We start from the raw sequence: 10,019 nt of genomic DNA on the forward strand, positions 1-10,019 counted from the left end.
GATAATTTCCATGATTTTGCTTTTTAACCCTTGTGTGGTGTTCATGTTTTTGTTACTCGTTTACTTTGTTACTTGTATTTAATTCAGCAAAATTAATCAATTTTACATTAAAATGCTTTACACATGCTCGCTTCACCTAAATTGCGAGCAATATAAACAGCTTACATGGTTAATATTTGCCCTTTACCTTTCTTATGTTACATTTCTTTCAAAAAGCGCTACTCTGTTTTTATTGTTTTTTTTTAATAAAATGTAAAAGAAAATGAATTAAACTCAAGATATGAGTAGAAAATTTGTTTAGTTTCAAATTTACAAATGAAGCAATGTTTATTAGCCCTTGGCCAAACTATACATACTGTATGTAATATAAATGTGTAGGGGGGGGGGGGCAATGCCAATGAGTTTGAGTTAGAAAAAATATTTTTTTAGTATCATTTGATGAAAAATGAAAACGGGTCCCACAGACCCGAACACCACACAAGGGTTAAATCTTTGGTTGTTCAGATCAGCAATTTTAATTTCATAGATTTCACACCATTTACAGATTTGTACCATGTAGTATTCTGTATCACTGTACTATACTATACACATTTTAATTGTACTGTACTGTGCCGTTTTTCATTTGAATAGCAGACAATTTTAGATCATCAAGTTCTTAAAACATATTCAGTTGATGATAATGTTTATAATGTTTAGAATCTTTACTGGTACAAAAAAAAACATGGGTACAAAAAGCAAAAAAGACTTTCACTGAAAGGTATACTCTATTGTAATTGTACCTTAATTTAAGATACAGCCCCAGCGACAAGCTCTGCACTCTTTTTAGTACAAATCTGTACTCGAAAAAAAAAAAATCTTACTGTGTAGAAACATCAAAAAAGCATCAAATTTGACACGTCAACGTTTGTCGACGACGCGAGTGAGTTAAACAAAGTCGTAACTGGCAGCCAGTTATTTGGCAGATATTAAGATATTATTTTCAAACACCAGATATTTATGCATTGCAAGGGCATGCTCCCAATGGGAAATCCTGGTAGAATTTTAGATATTCCAAGAACTGTTTACAGTATATTTCTCTACAATGGCTCTTAAAGAGAACCATTACTGGATCTTCTAAGAATTTGACAGGTAGTCTTTTTCTCATCTTGACTAATGTCCTGCTTTTGTTGTTGAACTTTAGCTGAGTAGCTTACCAGCTGAATGCTGTTTTTCTGTAACGACCAAACTGTCCCATGAGGCTGGAGCAGGTGTGAAGACCTTTCATAGAGGCCACTGGCATATTATCCATGAGGCAACGCACAGAGAATGCTCTCAGGAAGAAGGCAGGGGAAGAATAAGTAAAAAAAAAGACGGAACTGAATCCCTGAGAATGCAGGTATCATTTGATAAATATCTACAAGGACTTGGCCTGGCACCAAAGACAACAAACCTCTCTAGACCACAATGGATTGGCTCAGGTTGTGATAAAGAGGCATTCAGCAGTGCGCTTGTGTCTGTGCACGGGGCGAGTGCATTCGCTTGCAGAGTCCCTGTTCATTAAGAGCAAAACTTTCATGCAAAGCTTTTTTCGCTAAGTGTGTCAAAACAGAAACAAGGTTCTGGTGTTCTCACGGTGAGGCATTGTGAGCATGCTGAGGTCAAGATGTGGCAGATAATTCGTTACAGAATGGCATTGGGAGCACAGGTGCATTTAGCTACAACAAACTGCCTGTTTCAAACAATGCAAAGAGACTTTTTTTCACTATTTCTGTCACTTTGTTTGTTTTAAAATGTTCACTTTCCATCAGATGAGGCAGATGAGCAGCTTTTAGACGAGGTGCCGGGCTGTGGTGGTGTTTAGGATTAGTGACGTAGAGTCTATGTGTTCCTACACATTAAGAAAAGTAAGTACAGATTTGTACTTAAAAGAGTACAAAGCTTGTCGCTGGGGCTGTACCTTATACTGAGGTACAATAAAGTACCTTTCAGTGAAAGTCCTTTTTTGTACCCATGTTTTTTGTGCCAGTAAAGATTATAAAGATTATAAACATTATCATCAACTAAATATGGCTCGAAAACTTGATAATCCGAAATTGTCTGGCTTTAAAATAAAAAATATGAAACATATACTGTTTATTAGTACAGTGATGCAGAATACTGAATGTACCCTTTGACTGGTTAAATGGTACAAATTTGTACTTATTGCTGTTAGAAATGACTTTGTACTTCAGAGGGAACCAATATCGTACCTTTGAGGGTACAATTATGAAGAGTGTACCTCTGAGTACAAAAAAGTACTCATATCATACCTCTGTTTTTTAGAGTGTACTCTGTGCTTCGCTGTGTTTTTTTTTATAATGAATGAATGTATGAATAGGTATCTGAGCAAGATACTTGAGAATTGAGAATTGAGATGGAATAAATTGTAAATTACAGCGATCCGTTGTCCACAAGACTGAATAATCCACTGCAAATGAAATGACTCAGAGCTCTGTTATGTTTTGTGAGGTTGCATGGCAACTGCAGGAAACATTCTCTGCCTTTATTTAACCAGCAGTCATTTTGATATCTGTCTTTACTTTCAATGCTTGTTATTTGTATTGCTTTTTTTTTTTTTTTTGAGTTAACGCACTGTGATATGGGGTAAATGTGTCTTAGTGTTATCCTTTGATGGTGTTTTTTTTTTTCTTTTCTTTTTTTTGCACAACCAAGCAAATACTGAGCAATACAGCACAGCTTACATCATCTTCAGCTGACCATTTTTAGTCAAAGTTACTCCAAGAATTTGGACGGTGGGCTTAAGACGTAAGTACGCTGTAGTAATCTCACGTTGGGCAGGACTCTGATCCTGACTTTATTCTTAAGGAATGAGTCTTAAACCGTGTTGTCATCAGCTTTCTGAGTCTACCATAGAGTAGTAGACTAGTGAGGAGGAGGAAACCCAGCTTTGCTGTTGGTTAACAGGGTGTGAAACAGACAGCGCAGCAAAAGCCACGTTCTGCAGTTTCGAGCTTCTCACAGCCTGCGACTCTCACCGCGCTGTTTTCCTCTCACTGTTGTGTCTGAAGGATAAAAGCAGCAATTACACGAAACCGCCGAGAGCTTTGCCAGATTTATGTTCGTAACAACAGCATTCCAGCCAATATGGCCTCCACCTTCCTAAATAAACCCAAACAAAGTCACGGGCCATTCCTGCGCAGAGGCAGTGCCTCATCCCCATTGACGTCATAGGCTGATCAATTCACCTCACCACACCTCCTTTAGAGGAATCTATCAGCAGATCTATCAGAGGCCTGTGGGAGAACCTCAGCACTGCGGTGCGAGTTGCTGGATCTGCTGCTCCTCATCAAACTGCAGTTATTAAACGTTCACTGTAGTTTAAGAGCCTGATTATAATAACTACTAATGTAGCTTCAAATCTTACTTTTCTTTTCTCCTTTTCTCATTTACTCCTTTCTTTTTATTTTTGTCTTTCTTTTGTCCTTTTCTATTTTTGTTTTATATTTCATAACATCTTTCTTTTTCCTGTCATTGTACTTTTTAATTCATGTTTTTTACTGTATTTTTTTGTTTTATTTCTATCTTTTTCTGAATTTATTTATTTATTTATTTATTTTTCTTTGTGCCTCTTTCTTCTTCCTTTTGTCTTTCTTTCCGTATTCCCCTTTTATTTCTGTCCTTATTTCTTTCTTTAGCTTTTCCTTCTTTCTTTCTTTTCCTTTATTTTTTTCTTCCTACTTTCTTTTCTTGTCTTCCTTTCTTTTAATTTTTCGTTCTTTTTTTCTTCTGTATTTTGTTAGTTGGTTCCTTCTTTCTTTATTCTTATTTGTTAGTTTTTCTATTCTTTGTTTTCCTTCTTTCTTTTTTCCTTCTTTCTTTCTTTCCTTTTGTATTCTGTTAGTCTTTCTTTCTTTCCATCTTTCTCTCTTTTGTTTGTTTTTCTTTTATCTTTCTTTCTGTATTTCTGTATTTTGTTAGTTAGTTTGTTTGTTTCTTTCCATCATTCTCTCTCTTTTTAATTTTTTTGTTTGTTTAATCTTTTATCTTTTCATCTTTCTTTTTCTTTCTTTCTTTCTGTCTTTCAAGTATCTAATGTAAACTCACATACTTGAAGAATGTATAAGACTAAATCACATTGTGGGGGATGCAGAGTAAGGATATAATAAACATCGCAAAGTAAACATATTTCTTGATTTCTTTCTATCTTTTTATTCTTTGGGTTCTTTTCTTTCTTTTTGTTTTTTCTTCCTTTTTTCTTTCTTTCTGTTTTTAATTTTTTTGTTTAACTTTGTTTGTTGGTTTGTTTCTTTCTTTCTTTCCATCTTTCTCTCTTTTGTTTGTTTGTTTGTTTCTTTTATGTTCTCATCTTTTTGTTTTTTTTTCGGTCTGTCTTATTTTCTTTCTTTCTTTCTCTTTTTTGCTTGTTTGTTTGTTTCCATCTTTCTCTCTTTTATTAGCTTGTTTTATTCTTTTATGTTTTAATCTTTTTGTTTTTCTTTCATTCTTTCCTTTTTGTTTTCCTCTCTTTCTTATCCCCTCTGTCTTCCTCTGTGGCCTCCTCTATCTGTCCCAGCTGTTGCTGAGTGCTGGGGCTGGCTGGCTGCTGTAGAGCTCTGTTATGGGTTCATTGAGCTGGTATGCAGCAGGAATCTTTGGATCAAGGTAATTTCACACTGTTTGAGATTTTCCCAGGATGTTAAGCTTCCCTTTACCTTTGTGAGGGAGATAGCGCGCGACACATGTTCCTGACCCACATGGTGGCTCTCGGGGAAGGCTCCAGGAGCAGGGCCTGCTGGGGGACCACTTAAAAGATACGGGTCGTAAATTGCACCCCGACGCTTGAGTTTCCCCAAAAGGATCAGATTATTGTAGCCTAATCCAAGTTTGGGACTGCGCTGTTAATTTAATTTGTGCTGGTGTTATCGCGGGTGGGGCGGGGGGAGGGGTTGATTTGCGATACTTTGTTTTGGTCTGGGGACTCAAAAGGGCTTCTTTTATTAAGCCTGTATACCTTCATTACGCCAGTCCGTGTGGATCATGGTTTAAGCGGGTAAAAACTTCAGTGAAAGTCGATGTGGAAAAATTAAATTTTTTCTTTTTCTTTTTTCTTTTTTTCTCATTTTTATCCCATTTTCTCCCGAATTTACATGGCCAATTACCCAACCCACTCATTAGGACTCCCCCTATTACTAGTGATGCCACAACACCAGAAAGATTGACCACTAGCACATGCCTCCTCCGACACATGAGAAATCATCCATCACCTCTTTTCCAAATGCTGCTGATGCAGCATGTACATAAACTGGATTCGAACCAATCATTGTGGCAGCACCACCTTAGTCCACTGGACCATTTGGAGCTGGAAAGATTTTATTACGATTATATTTATGACAAAATGCTTATGATGTTGTGAATATAAAGTTATATTTATTATTTTATACCTGTATCTGCCGGTGTAATCACCATTTTAACCACCCTACAGGTTCCTAACTTCCTCTCAAAAAGAAAGGATAATGACTAGACATGTCCTTGTGTGCGTGGCTCAACCTGCATTGCCAAGATAGCAATGAACATAACCTAAGCACACTTTATACATCTGCTCAGGTTAATTTCAGTCAGTGTTTTTTCTGTTGTCAAATTGCAATACACCAGAAATGTACCTGAACACCCCTCACTTTTACAGACCACCACACTCATCAGTGTAGATATATTCGTAAGCTCTGTTGGTGGGGTGTAACTCCACACTGCGTTCACACTAGAACATGACGAGTCGCTCGTGTCACCTGAGAAAAAAGGCACAAAAAAATTGTATTGCTTCAACGGCCTTAAAAAAATATTTATTAAATGTGTGTTTGTATTAAATATGTATTTGTTAACTAAATCAGGATCACTAAAATGGTTAAAAATAAATAGATTTTAATAAGACATGGTGATATATATATGTTTATATTTTTTTATATATAACATTCACCATCCAGTCGTTTTCATTCACACTTGAAAAATATAAATTTTGAAAAGAAAATATGGTATAAATATGAGGAATCACTTGGCCGTTTCTGTGTGGTAGGAAGGAAATGCGAAAGGAACCAAAAAAGTTCAGAGTGCCGAAGCTTGAGGACCTCGGACCGCCTTGTATTTGATAGGTCCAAAGAAATGCTGGAAGCCAATCAGATTAGAATGTCGCTTCACCTTGTCATAATTTATTTGCATAAAGTTGAGAAAATTTCAACTGTCGCGCTGTCGCACTGTCACGCTGTCACGTTTTCACTTTTCGGTGTAAACGCAGGGTAAAATAGATAGTTATTAAAGACATTTATTGTGGGGCCCTTAAATGTTCATATGATTAAATATGTTCAAAAAGACAGTGGTTTTCATAAAGATTCCAATTTTTTACATTACTGTTCTTGTATATTTTGTACCTGGATTTAAACACTGTTATAGATTTTTTCATAGGAATAAAAGTGTTGGAAATTGTTGCAGTACTACGATGTCAGCTTCTCGACACAAGATGTTTCTGTGCTATAAAAGTCCCATTTGGCACATTTTTAGGTCATATGAGGTATGAGCTATAATTGAAATACAAGAATAAGGCAACACCTGATACTTGAACGTGAGAGAACTGCAATAGTTAAACTTAATCTTCCTCTCTGATCTTAGTCAAAACCAATCTGCTCTCCTCAGTTCTCCGCATGCTCTAAACCCACAGCACAACTGGGTGATTACCTTTGCCAAGATGCTAACCATTTTAAAAAGCGCGGGCTTGTGTGTGTGTGTGTGTTTTAAGCAGGTGTAGATTTATAAAGATCTATAAAGACTGAAGGATATGAGCTTTTTATGCTCTGCAATATATTATATTTTGGTGTATTGTATATATCGTTTAAACATCGTCATCGTAACATTTCAGGATGAGCGATGTCACTTCATGCAACTCAATCAAACACGTCATTGTGCAATGTTTTGATTCTTAACACAAGAAGCAGATACACAGCGCTGTCTCTGTGTCTGTGTAAGTGACAGACTGCTTCTGCCTGTGCGAACAGCACGAGATGTTGCAGGAGTAAACACGAGGTGACCGCATGGCCTTCATCCACATGGTTGGGCACATGCTTGTAAACGTGAACACATGTCGAAAGCTGTGCACTTCAGCCCAGCACAGATATTTCCAGTTACAGCTGAATTCACGCTTTTAATCCCAGAAAAACAAACTTATTTAGCTTTTAAAAAGCCATTTAAATGCCTGATTAAAGGGCTGATTACTGTTGTTTTGCTGTTTTCCTCTGGTTTTGAGAGCTCTGCGCTGACTCAGCTCTTGATCGGTCGGGACATAACACAGTGCGTGGGTGAGGGCGGGGCTGGTGAAGTCACATGCCCTAGATTGTTTAATATTGTGATAAATCGTCGAAAAATATTGTGCAGCTCTACTGTCAAGTGAAAGAATAGGATGCTTAATGAATTGTCTTTTAACTCATTGAAACATGGATTTGATCTTCATTTAAACAATATCAAGAGCTGGTGGTGATACACAACTCTATACTCAAGTCAAGTCACAACATATGACCACCTCCTTGTTTCTACACCCACTGTGCACTAACCATGTAAAAGCAGTGGAGCGCTTTGTAGAACTATAAGTACAGACTGCAGTATTTTTTTTCTCTGCATAATGTATTATCCTCCTTTTACACTGTTTTTAAAGCACAATTTGGTATTATTTGAGTGGCAGGGCATTTTCCAGCAGTGCAGTCATGGGGTGACATGGTGATGGTGGATGTGTTAGTGTGGATGTTGCAATACTATTGCAGGGTTGGAACCAACTGTGGTATTTCATTTTATTGAAGTAACTTTTATACATGTAGTTGTCATGGTACTCCTTAGTTTCTTAAATAAAATGCTCTTAAATTCACATTGCATGCAAATGTATTTTTGAATGGATTAACCCTTGTGTGGTGTTCGGGTCTGTGGGACCCGTTTTCATTTTTCATCAAATGATACTAAAAAAATATTTTTTCTCAACTCAAACTCATTGGCATTGGCTCATTTTTTGTGAAAAACATATATCAAAACACATTTTCGATAAACACACACTGTACACCCCCCCCCCCCTACACATTTATATTACATACAGTATGTTTGGCCAAGGGCTAATAAACATTGCCTTCAGTTGTAAATTTGAAACTAAACAAATGTTCTACTCATATCTTGAGTTTAATTCATTTTCTTTTACATTTTATTAAAAAACTAATAAAAAAAGAGTAGCACTTTTTAAAAGAAATGTAACATAAGAAAGGTAAAGGGCAAATATTAACCATGTAAGCTGTTTATATTGCTTGCAGTTTAGGTAAAGCAAGCATGTGTAAAGCATTTTAATGTAAAATTGCTTAATTTTGCTGAATTAAATACAAGTAACAAAGTAAACGAGTAACAAAAATATGAACACCACACAAGGGTTAAACATTTTGAAGGCTTTTTTTTTTTTAAATACATTTATTTGGTTTGGTACTTAATGACCATGAGAAAATGTGGGTCCTGGACTGAGACCAGTTGAAAACACCTGATGTAATGAATGTAATGTAACTGGCTTACAGATATTCATGCAATTATATGAGCAAATCAGTCAGTTATGCTTGAATCAACATTAAAAAGCTGAATATTAGTAATAATTCCGGGTGTTTTGGTGCGTGTGCAGAAGCAGATGCACTTGAATGCTTCACCCTGTGTGTTTTTCCTGTCAGTGTGTCGCTGGCAGGTGCTTTTCAACCGACACTGTTGCTGTCATGAGTCTTTAGAAACTTCTGAAAAGCTATTTAAGCTTCAAGCCGACAAAGTGACCTGGACAAAAGGGGGCAGAGCGAGGGAGTCGGCGGTGAGCTGGGAGCGTGTTTGATTTCGCCTGCTCGTCTGCTGACAAAGCCGGGAGGACGCCGGGAGGACGCCGCGCTCCCAGGTGGAAGTCTTCAGGACGTTTTTTTTACCCCCCTTCTACTCCTTCTTCTTCTTTTTGATTTCTTCCCGTGGCGTAAGCATGAGCCATGCCAAGGCATTCGCTGCTGATGAATTCCTGAGGGACAGAAACTGCCCCCGAGAAGTCCTTGCATTCTGCACCAAGGTTTCCGTCCAACAATGTCTTTGTTTCTACATGTGGGATCTTGAGGGAAGGAGGACAGAAAAAAAAAACGGGCACTGGGCTGGTGGAGTAGTATCAGCCAGCAGCTGTTGCATGAGTGACAAACTCAAGGGCTAGTGATATGAACATGGGAAAGTGCTCAGCACAGAGGGGGATGCAGACGCAGCAGTGGCTCGACTGGCCTGCTGAAAAAAAAAGCAGGAGTGTAGAGTCTTAAAAGCAGAGATATAGAATCCAATATATAACTTTGGGGGAAAAAAAATAAGAGAACACTTAAAAATGATGAGTTTCTTTGATTTTACCAAATTGAAAACCTCTGGAATATAATCAAGAGGAAGCTGGATGATCACAAACCATCAAACCACCAAACTGAACTGCTTGAATTTTTGCACCAGGAGTAAAGCAGCATTAAGTTATCCAAAAGCAGTGTGTAAGACTGGTGGAGGAGAACATGATGCCAAGATGCATAACAAAACTGTGATTAAGAACCAGGGTTGTTAATCCACCAATTATGAACTTGTTTTCTTTGCATTATTTGAGATCTGAAAGCTTTGCATCTTTTTTGTTATATTTGTTATCATTTGTTATGTCATTTTCTAAAATAAATGCTCGAAATGACAATATTTTTATTTGGAATTTGGGAGAAATGTTGTCTGTAGTTTATAGAATAAAACAACAATGTTTATTTTACTCAAAACATATACCTTTAAATAGCAAAATCAGAGAAACTGATTCAAGTGGTCTCTTAATTTTTTCCAGAGATGTAGACGGTTTAACTAACATATGAGTATAAAGAACGTACAGTAGATTATACTTACATAATGTAAGTAAAGGAACTTTTTATTAATTGATAATTCTCTATTAAAACAGTCCCAAAAAAGAACATTCACTGGGCAAAATCAGTGTAGAACTTCTAACA

Source organism: Astyanax mexicanus, chromosome 10 (genome assembly GCF_023375975.1).
Source record: "Astyanax mexicanus isolate ESR-SI-001 chromosome 10, AstMex3_surface, whole genome shotgun sequence".
In the NCBI taxonomy this organism is placed as follows: domain Eukaryota; kingdom Metazoa; phylum Chordata; class Actinopteri; order Characiformes; family Acestrorhamphidae; genus Astyanax; species Astyanax mexicanus.